Below are 19,298 nucleotides of genomic sequence, written 5' to 3'. Positions count from 1 at the left end.
CTGCAATCACCATCTGCAGTGATTTTGGGGCCCCAAAAAATAAAGTCTGACCCTGTTTCCACTGTTTCCCCATCTATTTGCCATGAAGTGATGGGACCAGATGCCATGATGTTAGTTTTCTGAATGTTGAGCTTTAAGCCAAACTTTTTACTCTCCTTTTTACTTTCACTTTCACCAAGAGGCTTTTTAGTTCCTCTTCACTTTCTGTCATAAGGGTGACGTCATCTGCATATCTGACGTTATTGATATTTCTCCCGGCAATCTTTTTTTTTTTTTTTTCAGGTTCAAAACAAGCCTGCTATGCTCGTATTTGCTTTTATTAGCTCACAAATAGTAAAGAGAATTCAACAGAACAGAAACAGTCGCATTAGCTCACAGACAACAAGAGACCTAATAATAATAAAAAGAAACTACCAAATAGAAAATATTAGGCACAATGACTGAAAGAAAAGATATCATCCTTTATACTAGAATACGGACATGGTGTTTTAGGAGGGAAATTTGAACATAATAAAATCAACGTCTACCTATCTAACATGCCATTTCTTTTTTTCTGGTAACTTTATTTTTTGACATTTCTAACTTTTTGCTTTGTACTGGGGTATAGCCGATTAACAAACAATGCTGTGATATTTCCCGGTGAACAGCGAAGGGATTCAGCCATACAGACACACGTATCCCTCCTCAAACTCTCCTCCCATCCAGGCTGCCACTTATCACTGGGAGGTGTTTCCTGCGCTGTATCGTAGGTCCCTGTTGGTAATCCATTTTAAATAAAGACGTGTCACACACTATTTCTAACTACTGAACACCTGAAATGCTAGAAAAAAATTTAACTGTATATATATATATATATTAATATATATGGCCAAGTTCATGGCAAATTAATGAAACAACTGAAGGCAGACTGGGAAAAGGTGAAATTCCCTAAGACAGTATGCCTACGGAGCTGGTAACAGTCCCAGGTCCCCCGCCCCCCCCCCCCCCGACGCCTAGAAGGACCCCAGTTTTAAGGACTACACCTGCACAGGGGCAGGAATCACAGCCTGGGACTGTGTTGGTCTGCTCAGGCCACTGTAACACAACTCCACAGATGGGCAGCAGACACACAAAATTACTTTCACATGGTTCTGGAGGCAAGAAGTCCACGATCAAGGTGCCAGGAAATTCCGTCCCGTTGAGACCTCTTTTCCTAGTTCGCAGACAGCTGCCTTCTCTGCTGTGACCGTTTATGACCACATGACTCCATATAGGCTCCATCTCCAAATACAGATGCACTGGGGGCTGGGGCTTGAACATATGAATTCAGGGACTGAGTGACTCCCCAAAGGGCACCTCTCAGGGAGTGAGCTAGGAAAACACCGCAAGTTTCTCATCTGTGTTCCAAGTGGAGACATGAAGGATGAAAAAAGTCTCTAGCAACGTCTTATCACAGCCTGACTCTGTTGTACGTCTGAGGAGGAAATTCACAAGGCTTGTGAGTGTTGGTGAGCGCCCATACACACTGAAGGACAGCCAGGGAGCAGGGGGAAACCCAAGGGGAACTCTGACTCTGAAGTTGTCCAGGGTTAGTAGGGCCAAAAGGAACAAAATGGAGGTGCTAGAAAAAAAAAAAACCATAGCAAACTTCCCTGTTGGAACATACCAAAAATTCCCCTAAATGGAGTTCAGAGGAATGCCAATTCACAATGAAAATTCACTGATCACATCAGAAAACAAGTCACTGGAAAGACGTGGCACTCCTCTAGGAAACAGGGAAGTCTCCAGGAGAGGGCTCCGCCTTCCGACAGAGGAGTGCGGTCAAATATATTGCTAAGCTTGAAGCAGAGGCTAAATGGTTTGGTGGGAGGTGTTTCGGGGCGGGGGGGGGGCGGGGGGGGACAGGGGATGTCAGTTTCTTCGCGTTCGTTTGTCGCTGCTGCAGTCCGCGTTCTCAGAATCAGAAGGCTGAGAGCCTCGCCAGGCCCCGCTCCATCTCGGCGTACTGCGCTCGCAGCTTCTCCACGGCCTTCCTGTGCTCCTCGTCCACTTCCGCCTGCTTGCTGCGCTGCTCTGTCATGAAATCCTCCTACTGCGTCACGTGCTGTTTCTCACGAGCTATTAAAAGGTCACTATGAATCTTTTTTCGCTCCTGTTCCCTCTGCTGGAGTCTACAGACGGTGTCAGTAGCTGCTTGCAATCTCTGGAGAACTTGGTTTAAGCTGTCTTGTATTGTTGCTCTACACGTCGGAAGAGTATGTTGATTTGTCTCATGGATCATATTTTTCAGATTTTCAAGAACTTGCACTTCTCGAAGACCACGTTTTTCTTCAAATTCTTTCACAAAATAACGGGTTTCACCTTGGATAACTGGTCTGTGATCTAAGAGCCTTGAATGAATTTCTCCAAGATCCCTGATAATGCGGCAATCTTGATTCCAGCTTGTGCTTCTTCCAGCCCAGCATTTCTCATGGTGTACTCTGCATATCAGTTAAATAAGCAGGGTGACATATGAAGCTTTATATTGAGGCTGCTACATTTTAAAATGTAAGATTTTTTAATGCCATAAACTCTGAAACAAAGTATTTCATTCCTCTGGCATTTTGCATATAGAGCTCTACTTTAGTCAGCTAATCATAAGAAACTGAAAGTTCTGCTGGAAACTGTTGGGATTCTCCATCATTAATTTAAGTACCTGGAGAGCTGGGGCTCAATCTTCTTTATTGGTTTTCCACCAGCACTGCCTCATACCAGGCGCTTAATATATGCACATATAGTGAATGAATTATTTTATATTCAGCTCAGATTTATCCTTGTGTATTTTATTGAATTTTTCTTCTTAAAAGCTAGTAGATCACATATACTGTTTTGGGTTTTACTTTTAACTTGGGCTTCACTATCAATTGTAAAAGGTAACATCCAGTAACAATAAATCTGTATTTGATAACAAAAATTCAAGCTATTCAGCCAGTCAAACAATAATGATTATCTTATTATTATTATATCTGCTTATCAATCAGACTGTAAAAATGTATGAGTGTTTTCACTTGCACCAGGATCTCCAATGGCAAGGTTAGATGTCCTTTGATTTCTTTGCTTACTTCAGATAGTTTTTTCTCCATTTGTAATATAAATCTATTAGACACACAGAATTAGGGACCACCATTAAGTCTCTGTTACATTTATGTGTTTCTGGGCATTCTGTCTTGCAAGGATAATCCAGCAGTTTTTAAACCTAACTTATCAGAATTTCACAAAGAATTTAGTGTATGAAAATTACAGTCAGTTGGGTCTCCACCCACCCATGACTTATTTGAAAGCTCTAATGGTTAAGACTGATGCTTAAAATACAAGACACCCAGCTAAATTTGAATTTCAGATAAAATGTGCTTTGTAGTCTAAGTAGGCTCTTTGCCATATTTGGGACATGTTTATGCTAAAAAATTAATCTTTATTTACCTAAATTTCAAATTTAACTGGCATCTCAAGTTTTTTGTTTTCTTTAAATTTTTTCCCGTTTATTTAAATTTAGGGACCCTACCAACAGTAGCAATGAGGTATCAATATTATTAGCAGTTTCAAAGCTAATTCTGTTAAAACTGAGCTTTACATTTTCCCCAAGTTTTTTCCTGTGTTTATTCTTTTTCAAACTCACATTTCAGACTTAAACCAGAGAGCAATCACATAAGGTACATATGTTTCAAAGTTGAGGAGTTGACTATTTGTTATTTGAGTAATGCTATCTTATTTATTCATGATTCAAGAAAGACATTTTACATTTACTGATAAAGCATCTGCTTCAAATATCTTATTATTTAAGTGTCACTTAACTTACTGTCATTTTTTTTTAAATTTTTACACAATGTTTCTTGTTATATGAGAGCCATGACCATCCAGTTTGTTTGTTTGTTTTTTTACCTGATATTAAACACATAGCTAAGAAAATATAATGAAAAACATGCAAGGATGTATTTTCCACCAAGATAAAATTCCACCGTTTCTCCAAAGGAAATACCCCAATTCTGAAAGTTTTATCATATGAATGAGGAAAAATGATAACTAGTTCTCCTTTTTTCGGACTCCAAAATCATTACAGTTGGTGACTGCAACCATGAAATTGAAAGACACTTGCTCCGTTGAAGAAAAGTTATGACCAACCTAGGCAGCATATTAAAAAGCAGAGGCATTGCTTTACCAACAAATGTCTGTCTATTCAAAGCTATGGTTTTTCCAGTAGTCATGTATGGATGTGAGAGTTGGACTATGAAGAAAGCTGAGCACCAAAGAATTGATGCTTTTGAACTGTGGTGTTGGAGAAGACTCTTGAGAGTCCCTTGGACTGCAAAGAAATCCAACTAGTCCATCCTAAAGGAAATCAGCCCTGAATATTCATTGGAAGGACTGATGCTGAAGCTGAAACTCCAATACTTTGGCCACCTGATGCGAAGAACTCACTCACTGGAAAAGACCCTGATGCTGGGAAAAATTGAAGGCGGGAGGAGAAGGGGACGACAGAGGATGAGATGGTTGGACGGTATCACCAACTCAATGGACATGAGTTTGAGTAAGCTCTGGAAGTTGGTGATAGACAGGGAAGCTTGGCATGCTGCAGTCCATGGGATCGCAGAGTCAGAAACAATTGAGTGACTGAACTGAACTGAACAGAGTGCTTCTTTGAAAACTGCCCTAACGCAGGTAGAGTAGATAACAAATGGTGTTAACGAGAATACAGGCAGGTCTCAGGGGAGGAATTCCTTAATCTCTGAAGCTTGTAATAGAAAGTTAGGATCCAGAGTGTGAAAATGTCAGAGCCGCACCATGAAATCCTAGAAAGACTCAGTAGGTGGAGAGAATCAAGATTGTATATGAGCAGTTGCTGGGAACCCAGGGTCTGGGAAACACCATGCATTCTGATACAAATCCCCAAGCCCAGGTACCATGGGAACAGCTGATCCTTCACAAACATTTATTGATACGTGGAGATGAGATGAGTCCTGACATGCTGTCTGGATATTATGAGCAAGGTGACGGGTAACCAAGGAGACCAGCCTGACAGCATTGAGTTTCATAAATCCCAGCTGTGATTTCAGAAGGGATGCCTGGGCTTGAATATTCCTTTTGCCCCCAGCTAATATGTGTACTGACCTCTGCTAAGAAGCTTGGAAATATTTTTAAGTAATTTGCTTCTCATAAATAGAACATCTTCTTCAGAAGTTATGTGAGGAGAAACTAAAAATAATTAGTGTAAATGATTCCTCAGACCATGTACCACCTGAAAGAGCAAGAGATAGAGAAATAGAGAGAAGGATAGAAAGGATTAACTGAGATGCTTTTTTTTTTTTTTTTAAGTGTTCTCTGTTGAGAGAAGCTGGTAGGAAGTTTTCCTGGGAAAAATTCTAATAAATTGGACAATTAAAGCATATTCCTCATTTAAAAAAAAAAAAGTAAAGCTTAATTGTTAATTTCACTAAGTATGATCTGTAAGTTTTCACTTGAGGAAATGTGTGGCAAGTTGTTTATATACCTGGCTTTGAATACTATGAAACATCCATTTAAAAAAAAAAAAAAGATACATTCTATAGCACTTAAAATGCGTACTTCCAAGCCTTCCTGGCTTCTGAATTCTGTATCAAACTGAAAGTCTATGAGAGGTAACTTTTATATAAATTTGGCAAAAGACAGCCTTGTTTCATGCAAAAGGAGGGGAAAAAAAGAATAAACAAGTAATAAAAATCAGACTTCCTGGAGTGTCGAGTTCTCAAGTAATAAAATCAGACTTCCTGGAGTGTCGAGTTATGAAACTTCTGATTTTGAAAAATACTGGATATTTATTGGGAATTTCACTAATGCCTTCTAAGTTTTCTGTGAAGTACAAAAGGAGACAGAAATGGGAGTATTGTGGAGAAAGGAGAATTACAAAAAGTTAACTGAAATCCCCTTCATGTTTTGCTCTTTCAGGAATAACCAGTGAACCAGCCTAGGTTATACATGGATTATCTCAGTCATTTGCTTTGGCTCCAAAATACTTAGAGAAAATAGCATTAAATGAAAAAAAAGAAAAAAGAAACATTACTCCTAGTCATAGTATTTCAGTGACAAAAGCAGATGATAGTGACACACAGATCACGAATAGCTTTGGCCTTTGATCAGTCTCATTTGTTGGGTTCAAAGATATCTTATTTGCTACATGTATCTGAATGTAGACTTTGGGGATGCACGTGATAAGTTTGCCTGAGCTCAGACAAATCTTCAGGATCAAGTGTTTTTTATTCCCCCTTTTCATTTTCTTATCTTTTTAAAATATCTTATCTTGTCAAGTACTTTTAGAAAATGGCATGTTCTCTCTCAAACTACTAAAACCATAAATGTATAGTACTACCGAAGCTGAGCCTCCAAGGTGGTGGTGGTGCTGCTGCTGCCAAGTCACGTCAGTCGTGTCCGACTCTGTGTGACCCCATAGACGGCAGCCCACCAGGCTCCCCCGTCCCTGGGATTCTCCAGGCAAGAACACTGGAGTGGGTTGCCATTTCCTTCTCCAATCCAAGGTGGTACTAATGGTAAAGAAACTGCCTGCCAATGCATGAGACATAAGAGACATGGGCTCGATCCCTGGGTAGAGAAGATCCTCTGGAGAAGGGCATGGCAACTCACTCCAGTATTTTTGCCTGAAGAATTCCATGGACAGAAAAGCCTGGCGGGATATACTCCATAGGGTCACAAAGAGTAAAACTTGACTGAAGCAACTTAACATACATGCATGCACTACCAAAGCTACAAAAATGGAAAAGGAGTAAAAGTGAAGAGGAACTAAAAAACCTGTTGATGAAAGTGAAAGAGGAGAGTGAAAAAGTTGGCTTAAAGCTCAACATTCAGAAAACGAAGATCATGGCATCTGGTCCCATCACTTCATGGCAAATAGATGGGGAAACAGTGGAAACAGTCTCAGACTTTATTTTGGGGAGCTCCAAAATCACTGCAGATGGTGATTTCAGCCATGAAATTAAAAGATGCTTACTCCTTGAAAGGAAATTTATGACCAACCTAGATAGCATATTGAAAAGCAGAGATATCACTTTGCCAACAAAGGTCCATCTAGTCAAGGCTGTGGTTTTTCTAGTGGTCATGTATGGATGTGAGAGTTGGACTATACAGAAAGCTGAACACTGAAGAATTGATGCTTTTGAACTGTGGTGTTGGAGAAGACCCTTGAGAGTCCCTTGGACTGCAAGGAGATCCAACCAGTCCATCCTAAAGGAGATCAGTCCTGGGTGTTCATTGGAAGGACTGATGATGAAGCTGAAACTCCAGTACTTTGGCCACCTCATGAGAAGAGTTGACTCACTGGAAAAGACCCTGATGCTGAGAGGGATTGGGGGCAGGAGGAGAAGGGGACGACAGAGGATGAGATGGCTGGATGGCATCACCGACTCGATGGACATGAGTTTAAGTGAACTCCAGGAGTTGGTGATGGACAGGGAGGCCTGGCGTGCTGCGATTCATGGGGTCGCAAAGAGTCAGACATGACTGAGTGATTGAACTGAACAGAACTGAAAAGAGAATACTGTGAAAAATTGTATGCCAGTGACTTGGATAATCTAGATGAAACGGACAAAGTCATAGAAACATGCCAAGACTGAATAACAAAGAAATAGAAAATCTGAATAGACGTATAACTATTAAGGAGGTTGACTCAGTAATCAGCAACCTCTCGACAAAGAAAAACCCTAGAAAGGATGATTTCATTTGGAAATATTCCAAATATTTCTCTAAAGAACTAACACTAATCCTCCTTAAACTCTTCCAAAAAGTCAAACAGGAGGGAAGACTTCCTAATTCGTTCTATGAGATCAGAATTACTATGATATCAAAGTCACATAAAGACCATATAAGGAAAGAAAAACAATATTATAGAAAATGAAGTAAAAACCCTCAACAAAATACAAGAACACTGAATTCATCACCATATTAAGATGACTGTGTGGAATTTATTTCTGCAATATTCAGTTCAGTTCAGTCGCTCAGTCTTGTTTGACTGTCTGCAACCCTATGAACTGCAGCACGCCAGGCCTCCCTGTCCATCACCAACTCCTGGAGTCTACCCCAACCCATGTTCATTGAGTCAGCGATGCCATCCAAAGACCCAGCACCAGGGTCTTTTCAAATGAGTCAGCTCTTAACATCAGGAGGCCAAAGTATTGGAGTTTCAGCTTCAACATCAGTCCTTCCAATGAACACCCAGGACTGATCTCCTTTAGGATGGACTGGTTGGATCTCCTCACATCCAAGGGACTCTCAAGAGTCTTCTCCAACACCACAGTTCAAAAGCATCAATTCTTTGGCGCTCAGCCTTCTTTATAGTCCAACTTTTACATCCATACATGACTACTCGAAAAAACATAACATTGACTAGACGGACCTTTGTTGGCAAAGTAATGTCTGTGCTTTTTAATATGCTATCTAGATTGGTCATAACTCTCCTTCCAAGGAGTAAACGTCTTTTAATTTCATGGCTGCAATCACCATCTGCAGTGATTTGGGAGCCCAGAAAAATAGTCAGCCACTGTTTCCACTGTTTCCCCATCTATTTGCCATGAAGTAGTGGGACCACGTGCCATGATCTCAGTTTTCTGAATGTTGAGCTTTAAGCCAAGTTTTTCACTCTCCTCTTTCACTTTTATCAAGAGGCTCTTTAGTTCTTCACTTTCTGCCATAAGGGTGGTATCATCTGAGGTTATTGACGTTTCCCCTGGCAATCTTGATTCCAGCTTGTGCTTCATCCAGCTCAGCGTTTCTCATGATGTACTCTGCATGTAAGTTAAATAAGCAGGGTGACAGTATACAGCCTTGACGTACTCCTTTCCCTATTTGGAACCAGTCTGTTCCATGTCCAGTTCTAACTGTTGCTTCCTGACCTGCGTACAGGTTTCTCAAGAGGCAGGTCAGGTGGTCTGGTATTCCCATCTCTGCAATGTAAGATGATTCAAAATAAAAATAAATCACTCAAATATACCACATTAACAGAATGAAGGAAAGAAAAATAAGATAATATATACAGAAAAACCAGTTGATGAAATTTAACACTTTCATGTTTAAAAAATAAAAAAAAAGCTCAACAAACCAGAATAGAAACTACTTCAAGTTATATTATTTGAATATAACACAGGGCACACATGAAAACTCACAGCAAAATCACAGTCAATGTTGAAGGCCTGAAAGATTTTCCTCTAACATAAGAAAAAGCACACTTTTACCGCTTTTAGTTAACATTATACTGGAAGTACCAGCCAGAAAAGTTAGACAAGAAAAACAAATAAAAGACATCCAAATTGGAAAAGAAGAAGGAAAATGATTTCTATTCCAAGATGACATGATCTTATATGTGGAAAACCTTAAAGATCCCAGGGGAAAGAATAATTAGAATTAATATGCAAATTAAACAAGGTAGAAGGATACAAAACCAGTAAGAAAGTCAACTGCATTTTTATACACAGTAATAAATAATCTGAAAAGAAAATTAAGAAGACAATTAATTAACAATAGTGTCAAAAGGATAAAATGCTTTGGAATTTACTTACCAAGAAAGTGAAACACAAAACTACAAAACATTGCTGAATAGTTAAAGAGGACATAAATAAATGAATGGAAAGACATGCTGTTCATCGATTGGAAGATTAATATTATTACGATGTATACAAAGCAGGTCTTTCCAAGTGATGCAGAAGTGATGAATCTGCCTGCCAATGTGGAGAACATAGGAGATACAGGTTCAATCCCTGGGTTGGGAAGATCCCCTGGCAGAGGAAATGGCAACCCACTCCAGTGTCTTACCAGGAAAATTCCCTTAAGAGAAAAGCCTAGGAGGCTACAGTCCATGGGGTCACAAAGAATTGGACATTACTGAGCATGAATGCATATGCACTATAAAAAGCAATCTGCAGATTCAATCTAATCCCTACCAAAAGCTCAACATTTTTCTTTGGGAGGGGGCAAAAATAGAAAAGTCCATTTTAAAATTCATAGCAAACCTCAAAACATCCCCCAACAGCTAAAACAATCCTTTGTTTAATGGTTACAGAATTCCAGTTTGGGATGATGTAGTATTCTGGAGATGAGTAGTGATAATAATTGTATAACAATGTGGATTTACTTAGTACACTGAACTGTACATTAAAAATAGTTAAGATGGTGAATTTTATGTTATGCATATTTTACTACAATTTTAAAAATCCTATAAAACAGTGAGTAGATTATAGATTATCTTCCAACATAGAAGGTACCAGTAATATAGATGGACAGACACACACTCTTCTAACTGTGGTGGTAGAAAGTTGAACCAGAAAACTTCTTCGCACATAGGCAAGCAACAAAAGAATGCAAGAATTGTAGGAACTGGGAAGGAACTGGGAGGAAACGGGGCAAAAATGCCCAGGGGCAAGTAAAGTTAGAAAATAGTTTGGGGCCAGCTTCTGAAAAGCTTTGAGTGCTACACTAAAAATTTTTGACTTTCTGCTTCAGGCAATGAAAATTTGCCAGGTCTTTTTAGCTGAAGAATGGCTTGACCAGAAAAATCCTAGGAATAAAACTTTTATGAAAACATGGAGCACGGAGCTAAGCTGAAGGCAGGAAACCAATTATGCAGTGAGGGGAAGGGAAGTATAAATTTATGAGTGAGCAATTAAATGTATTTATGGAAATTGATTTTCTCAAAATAACTCCAGTGAGTTAAGTCTTTCCTTTCTGATATATTTTTTTACAACATGGAGAATAAAATACTCAGAAGTCTGAGGTTTATGCTTTAAGCATAATCTCCATTCACTGTAGTCACTTACAAGGGCATGGCCATTCTGGCACTGGGATATGACTAATAAAGCTATGATTTCACTCCAGTAAAACTCACTCTAATCTGATCAGAGGAGATCAAGAAAGAAAATAAAGATACTTGCTCTTACCCTAAATGAAAGACATTCTTATAATAATCTTTGATTTCATGCCAACACATTACAAGGAGAAAAAAAATGAAAATACACAGACATATCTGCATATATATTACTTAAAATATGCCCCTAATTCATTTTGCAAAAACATAATCTTAGATTTGTGATAATTAAATGAGAAACAAGATGCTCAAGAAAAGATCAGGTTTAAGCTCCAGAAATATTGTTGCTGATCCTTTTTATTTTCACTTCTTGAGATTACAAGCTAAGTTTCTCAATAGTCACTTATATCAGATTTCCCCTGTTCAGTCTGGAGAGACTTGATTTTCCTGATATGACACAATGTAACAGGAGGCATTGGGGCATTGAGGGTTAGAGCATCGTGAAGACGTTGGCTGGTTTATGATGTCAGAGGTAATCACTTACTGTTGTGGGCAGCCCTTGAATTTTACAGTGCTAGGCTCATAGTCATCCACTTCCCTGGACCATCTGTAATATATGCCATCTCTTAGCAAGGAGGAGTGACACCTAGCCATAGTTCATATCTTTGCATAGGAGCTTGGCAGCATCCATCATCATACCCAAGATCTTGGCCAGTTCTGCCCAGAGACAAATGATAGCTTATCTGGTTTGGGTGGGTACATGCTGCCGCTCTGTTCATGAGGAAACCAGATCATCATCAGACCCCTAGTGCTCCCAGCCTCAATGAGGTCACATCATCAGGTCAGTTTATCACATGGATCCTTTCTCTCCCAGTCATTTTCCATGTTTTCTTTCTATATGCTAAATGTCAAAAAAAAAAAAAAAACAGAACTAATAATACTATTTAAATGATATAAGATGAAATATGGTTCCTATATGTAAGCATTCTGATGTTATGTAAGTCCTACAGGAATTCAAAATAAGAGCAATAACAACAGTTAGAACTTTAAAACAAAGGAAATTTATTAGTAAAAAACAAAGCAGATACTGAGCAGAAGGTGGGACGAAGAGGAAGGAAAGGTGAGGGGAGGAAATGTGAGCTCCCCTAAGAGGCCAGGAGTCCCATCCCTGGGTGAGCTGGGAGAACCTCTGTTTAAAATATATGATATTTTCTGAATCTCCAAAATCATATGTTGAATGAAAAAATCATATGTTAAATATCATTTATATGATATTCTAGAAATAATCTGTGGTGGGAAGAAATCAGAAAAATGATTATCTTAGAGAACTTCCCAGGATGGTGAAAGTTTATTTGGACAGAGGCTCAAGTTACATGGTTGTTTGCATTTATCAAAATTAAGTAAGAACATAAATTTATGATTTAATTGCATTACATGTAAGTTTTGTCTCAGAACAAATGTTGAAATCTAGTTAATTATATGCTTGCTAGAGTGTTTATGAGAATATATCTTGATGTATAGGCTTCCCCAGTGGCTGAGCAGTAAACAGTCTGCCTGAAATGCAGGAAAACAGAGACACAGGTTTGATCCCTGGGTCAGGAAGATCCCCTGAAGGAGGGAACGGGATCCCACTCCAGTATTCTTGCCTGGAGAGTCCCATGGACAGAAGAACCTAGTGGGCTACAGTCCATAGGGTGGCAGAGTTGAACCACGACTAAAGCGACTAAGCATGCACACACATCTTGATGTCTGCATAAAGCAATTTGCTTTGAAATGCACAAAAAGATAATATGGGTTAATCAAACAATAGACAGATAGACAAATGTATAGATACATGAGAAATATACAAAATGATACTGGTATTATCTAGGTGGTAAGTATACAGATGTTTGCTCTAAGATTCAATTTGACACATACCTGAAAATATATAAATTTTGGAGAAAAATATCACTTTCTTGTTCAACAAATAGAGATCCGTCTGCTAATGTCTTCTCTGGTGGCTCAGTTGGTAAAGAATCTGCCTGAAATGCAGGAGACCTGGGTTTGATCCCTGGGTCAAAAAGTTCCCTTGAAGGAGGAAATGGCAATCCACTCCAGTATTCTTGTCTAGAGAATTCCATGAACAGAAGAGCCTGGCAGGCTACAGTCCAGGGGTTGCAAAGAGTCAGACATGACTGACCGACTAACACTTTCACTTGTTTCTGTGTTAATAATCTTGCTCTTTTTAGAATACCAATGCTTCTGGAAAAGTTAAAGGCATCAAAATCATTGATATATTTAATATTTTTCACATTATTCTCCCTCTCCATATTCATTTATTCATTCATTCTCTCTCTAAACACATACACACATATATATGTATATATGTATCTGTCCATATGGATCAATAGATAGATTATTGATAGACAGATATAGAGAAATTGTTAGATATCTCGAGACCAGGATTAGGATGATATAGGTGAATCGCCTCAGAGGCAAAATTTAAGGCAGCATCCTCAGGACATACAGAGGAGTCTAATTCCAACCTGTATACCTGTATCATGTATACAGCTCCACATTTGCTAGACATATGCTCCCCTAGGCAAGGTTCTTAAACTCTCGATATCTTCACTGAATGAATAATAAATAGTACCTAACTGATAAAGTTGTTAAAAGGATTAAATGAATTATTGCACAAAAATGTTCCAGAAACATTGCCTAACAGTATTCTCAATATATCTTGCTATTATTAATAATCATTGTTGCAATAATATAAAATTTGATTTACTTAAACTAGAAAATTTCAAGTTGAAGCACCTGGTATTAAGTAGCCCCAAATTGTGCTAATTTAGAAAAAGAGTTTTCATGTGAATGTGTTTATGCTGCTTCTGTCCTGAAGCAGTGAAAATTGAATTATACACTCTTTGAATATAGAAAAACAAACACAGTTTAAAAATAAAGTTTTATTTTGCAAGTGGTAAAACCAAACTGGAAAATTCTAATTAGTCCCATCTGCACTGTCCCTGCTCTTATTTGTAATATATGCTAGAGATTTTTTTTTTTCATGGTGATCAAATATTACAGGACCTCACAAGAGCTTAAGTGCTGAACTTTAAATTTGGTATTTTTTCATGAGTGTGGGAAGAATTGGGCAGAGAAATGCACTTTTAGCTGTGTGGAGGGCAGTAGGGTCCACTGATTTTATTTTCACTGTTAAAACCTGTACAAAAATAACATTATTATGACACATTGAAAGCCCCTAGAATATGTCAAAATGACTAAGAAAAGAAAATACAAGGAGGAAAACTTTAAGTGGGTTTGATTTTGAAAGCCAAATATTTTTAGAAAAATCTAGTGAAACCTGCTTATGACTTTCTTACTTTCAACATTTCCCTACATCAAATGTTTATCTTTCAAAGGCCTGGTTAGGACACACACACACACACACACACACACACACACACACACACACACAGAGTATTTCTTTTCAACATTTACCTTTCCTGGTCCTGGGGAAGATATTATAAGGGATGGGCTCTAACATTTAAACAAACACATGAATAAACTACCAATGGGAAAAATAGCACCTCAGTTCTTAAAGGGCTTATCTTAGCCAAAAGGAGGCTTCCTTGGGGTCTGTTCTGTCCTGTCAGACAAGAAATGGCAATATGGTAACTTCAAAGTATTGCAGCACTAACTGTCGACTGCTATTGTTGGGTCCTAAAGAAAAACTGTTTAGGAAATTAAGTTCCCCATACCCCCTTGTAGCCAGACTCCCAGGACCTTCTCCATAAACCATGGAAGCTTCTGTGGGCCAAGCGGCCATGCTTATCCTTGGTTCCGTCTTAGCTCTGGTTCTTGTGCTGAGCTTCCCCAAATCATGAATGAGCATCTATAGGCAGAGCTGTCTGTATAAGGCTTTAAAATCTGTTGAAATATACATTAGTAAAAGCAAAGGCCCTCAAAGAGAGATGTCCATCATTAAGTTACAAAAACCCCCCACCAATTAATACTGGCTCATTTCGGACAATGAGCTGAAAGGACGCCTGGTGCTTGGAAGTAGGGTGTTAGAGCAGCAGTGGTAAGAATGCCAGGGAATACATAATTACCATGCACCACTCTTCCAAATACTCAACTCACCCTTTCTCATGTAAGCTATGTCTCGGGTAATCAGCAGGTGGCGCTGTTCCCTGGGGCTCAGGGCTTGTCAGAGTAGCCGGAGTCTGTAGCACAGGATTGTACTTCACAGATCATACTGGTAGCATGTGAGAGATTATGTCATCTTCCCCAAATGCTGGAAAACCTGAAGTTGTTTGCCATTAAGAATTCACTAATAAGTTATGTTAAAGGACCTAGAAGTCCTGATAAGACTATGCTATGGAAAGTTTTTCACTCATCTCTGTTGAGCTGGCTTTCTCTTTTGAACTTTTAAAAATACGGTTTCCAAATATAAATTTTGCTCTTCAGCCATCTTGTTCATCCCTATAACTGGGTGCTACTACCAATGAGAAAGTCAAACCAAATGCAATCATGCGCGGAGGTCTGAGATAAACAGGCTGCTGGTGTAAATCACATGTGAAGAATGACTTGATTCAGGACTAATACCTCTTGCTTATGGAAGGATGGAGTGTGAGAGTTTCTAACCACGTATTCCAGAATAAGAGGCAGGATGTGATCCAGCTTCCCATCACAAACACTTGGGAGACTATTTTAAAGTGACAGATTTCCAAGCCTTACCTCAAACCTGCTGCAACCAAAACCCTGGGGGATATGACACTAGAACCTGTATTCTTTTGTAATCTCCTTAAGTCAATTCTGGTGCATCTGAGCCATTATTTGACCATGAGGACTTCTAAACAATGTAACTGTTTCTAAGAAAATAATGAAGAATCTTATGATATTAAAAAAAAATCTTGCAGGATACAGCAACTCAGCTTTCAGAGACTCAAAGGACAGTATCATTCCTTGGACTATCTCTTAAAAACTTGCTTTCATGAGTTTGAATGTTCATGACAAAAAGCTACTTATCTAAATAAACTCAAGAAAATTATTCCCTTTCATCGGAGAAATCTGTGAGTAAAAGACAAAGTTGGATTGTTTTTTCATATGAAGTTATTGTGCCTCTCATTCATTACTAATGGATATAATGGAACTCCTACTATATGATTAGCATCCTAATAATGAGACCAAACTCCATCCTCAAGGAGCGTACCTAGTGCAAATTGTGCAGAGAAAAGCAAAAGATAGTATAGATAAGAATCTGTCCTATAGGCCAGATATTCAGTTCAGTTCAGTTCAGTAGCTCAGTCATGTCGGACTCTTTGCAATCCCATTGAATGCAGCACGCCAAGCTTCCCTGTCTAGCATCAACTCCCAAAACTTACTCAAAGTCATGTCCATCCAGTCTGTGATGCCATTCAACCATCTCATCCTTTGTTGCCCCCTTCTCCTCCCTCTTTCAATCTTTTTTTTAAATAAATGTATTTATTTTAATTGGAGGTTAATTACTTTACAATATTGTATTGTTTTTCCCATACGTCACCATGTATCTACCACAGGTATATACATATAGAACAGTCTTTTGGACTCTGTGGGAGAGGGAGAGGGTGGGATGATTTGGGAGAATGGCATTGAACATGTATAATATCATATATGAAATGAGTCGCCAACCTAGGTTCAATGCATGATACTGTATGCTTGGGGCTGGTGCACTGGGACGACCCTCCTTCAATCTTTCCCAGGATCACGGTCTTTTCAAATGAGTCAGTTCTTCACATCAAGTGGCCAAAGTATTGGAGTTTCAGCTTCAGCATGAGTCTTTCCAGTGAATATTCAGGACTGATTTGCTTTAGGGTTGACTGATTGAATCTCCTTGCAGTCTAAGGGACTCTCATGTGTCTTCTCCAACACCACAGTCCAAAAGCATCAATTCTTCGGCACTCAGCTTTCTTTATAGTCTAACTCTCACATGCATACATGACTACTGGAAAGACCACAGCTTTGACTAGATGGACCTTTGTTGGCAAAGTAATGTCTCTGCTTATTAATATGCTGTCTAGGTTGGTCATAGCTTTTCTTCCAAGGAGCAAGTGTCTTTCAATTTCATGGCTACAGTCACCATCTGCAGTGATTTTGGAGCCCCCCAAAATAAAGTCTGTCACTGTTTCCCCTGTTTCCCCTTCTATTTGCCATGGAATGATGGGACCAGGTACCATGATCTTAGTTTTCTGAATGTTGAGCTTCAAGCCAACTTTTTCCCTCTCCTCTTTCACTTTCATCAACAGGCTCTTTAGTTCTTATTCACTTTCTGCCATAATGGTGGTATCATCTGCATATCTTAGGTTATTGATATATCTCCTGGCAATCTTGATTCCAGCTTGTGCTTCTTCTAGCCCAGCATTTTTCATGATGTACTCTGCATATAAGTTAACTAAACAGGGTGACAATGTACAGCCTTGAAGTACTCCTTTCCCGATTTGGAACCAGTCTGTTGCTTCATGTCCAGTTCTATCTGTTACTTCTTGACCTGCATACAGATTTCTCAGGAAGCAGGTGATGTGGTCTGGTATTCCCATCTCTTGAAGAATATTCCACAGTTTGTTGTGATCCACACAGTCAGAGGCGGTGTAGTCAATAACACCAAAGAGGATATTTTCCTGGAACTCTCTTACTTTTTCTGATGATCCAACAGATATAGGCAACTTGATCTCTGGTTGCCTTTTCTAAAACCAGCTTGAACATCTGGAAGTTCATGGTCCACCTACTGTTGAAGCCTGGCTTGGAGAATTTTGAGCATTACTTTGCTAGCATGTGAGATGAGTATAATAGTTTGAACATTCTTTGGCATGAACAGTATTTAAAAGCAAAAAATAGGGCACTGAAAGATGAACTCCCCCTGTCAGTAGGTGCCCAATATGTTACTGGAGATCAGTGCAGAAGTAAATCCAGAAAGAACAAAGGGATGGAGCCAAAGCAAAAACAACACGCAGTTGTGGATGTGTCTGGTGGCGAAAGTAAAGTCTGATTCTGTAAAGAGAAATATTGTATAGAACCTGGGATGTTAGATCCATCAATCAAGACAAATTGGAAGTGGTCAAACAGGAGATGGCAAGAGTGAACATCAGCATTTTAGGAATCAGTGAACTAAAATGGATGGGGATGGGCGAATTTAACTCAGATGACCATTATATCTACTACTGTGGACAAGAAGCCCTTAGAAGAAATGGCACAGCCATCATAGTCAAGAAAAGAGTCCAAAATGCAGTACTTGGATGCAATCTCAAAAACGACAGAATGATCTCTGTTTGTTTCCAAGGTAAACTATTCAATATCATTGAATAGTTTATGTAATACAAGTACATATCCAAGTCTATATCCAGACCAGTAATGCTGAAGAAGATGAAGTTGAATGGTTTATGAAGACTTACAAGACCTTCTAGAACTAACAGCTAAAAAAGATGTCCTTTTCATTATAGGGGACTGGAATGCAAAAGTAGGAAGTCAAGAGATACCTGGAGTAACAGGCAAGTTGGCCTAGGAGTACAAAATGAAGGAAGGCAAAGGCTAACAACCTTTTGCCAAGAGAATGCTCTGGTCGTAGCAAATACCCTCTTCCAACAACACAAGAGAAGAGTCTACATATGTACAGCACCAGATGGTCAATACCGAAATCAGACTGATTATATTCTTTGCAGCAAAAGATGGAGAAGCTTTGTGCAGTCAGCAAAAACAAGACTGTTAACTGACTGTGGCTCAGATCATGAACTCCTTATTGCCAAATTCAGACTTAAATTGAAGAAAGTAGGGAATACCAGTAGACCATTCAGGTATGACTTAAATCAAATCTCTTACGATTATACAGTGGAAGTGACAAATAGATTCAAGGGATTAGATCTGATAAAGTGCCTAAAGAATTATGGCTGGAGGTTCATGACATTGTATGAACAATGATCATACAGTGATCAGGCAGTGATCAAGACCATCCTGAAGTTAAAGAAATGCAAAAAGGCAAAATGGTTGTCTGAAGAGGCCTTACAAATAGGTAACAAAAGAAGAGAAGCTAAAGGCAAAGGAGAAATGGAAAGATATGCCCAGTTGAATGCAGCGTTCCAAAGAATAACAAGGAGAGATAAGAAAGCCTTCCTCAGTGATCAATGCAAAGAAATAGAGGAAAATGATTGAATGGGAAAGACTAGCGATCTCTTCAAGAAAATTAGAGATACCAAGGGAACATTTCATGCAAAGATGGGCTCAATAAAGGACAGAAATGGTATGGACCTAACAGAAGCAGAAGAGGTGGCATGAATACATAGAACTATACAAAAAAAAAAAAAAAAAAACAAGAAGATCTTCATGACCCAGATAACCATGATGGTGTGATCACTCACCTAGAGCCAGATGTTCTGGAATGTGAAGTCAAGTGGACCTCAGGAAGCATCACTACAAACAAAGCTAATGGAGGTGATGGAATTCCAGTTGAGCTATTTCAAATCCTAAAAGATGATGCTGTGAAAGTTACTGCACT

The 19,298-nt window shown here is 39.0% G+C and overlaps 1 pseudogene; it reads right to left on the bottom strand.

The window, feature by feature from the left end:
* LOC102169489 lies at nucleotides 1,940-14,600 on the bottom strand (annotated as a pseudogene).

Source organism: Capra hircus, chromosome 13 (genome assembly GCF_001704415.2).
Source record: "Capra hircus breed San Clemente chromosome 13, ASM170441v1, whole genome shotgun sequence".
Taxonomy (NCBI): Eukaryota; Metazoa; Chordata; class Mammalia; order Artiodactyla; family Bovidae; genus Capra; species Capra hircus.
Note: the sequence above shows the minus strand (reverse complement) of the source record. Positions and strands in the feature narration are given on the sequence as shown.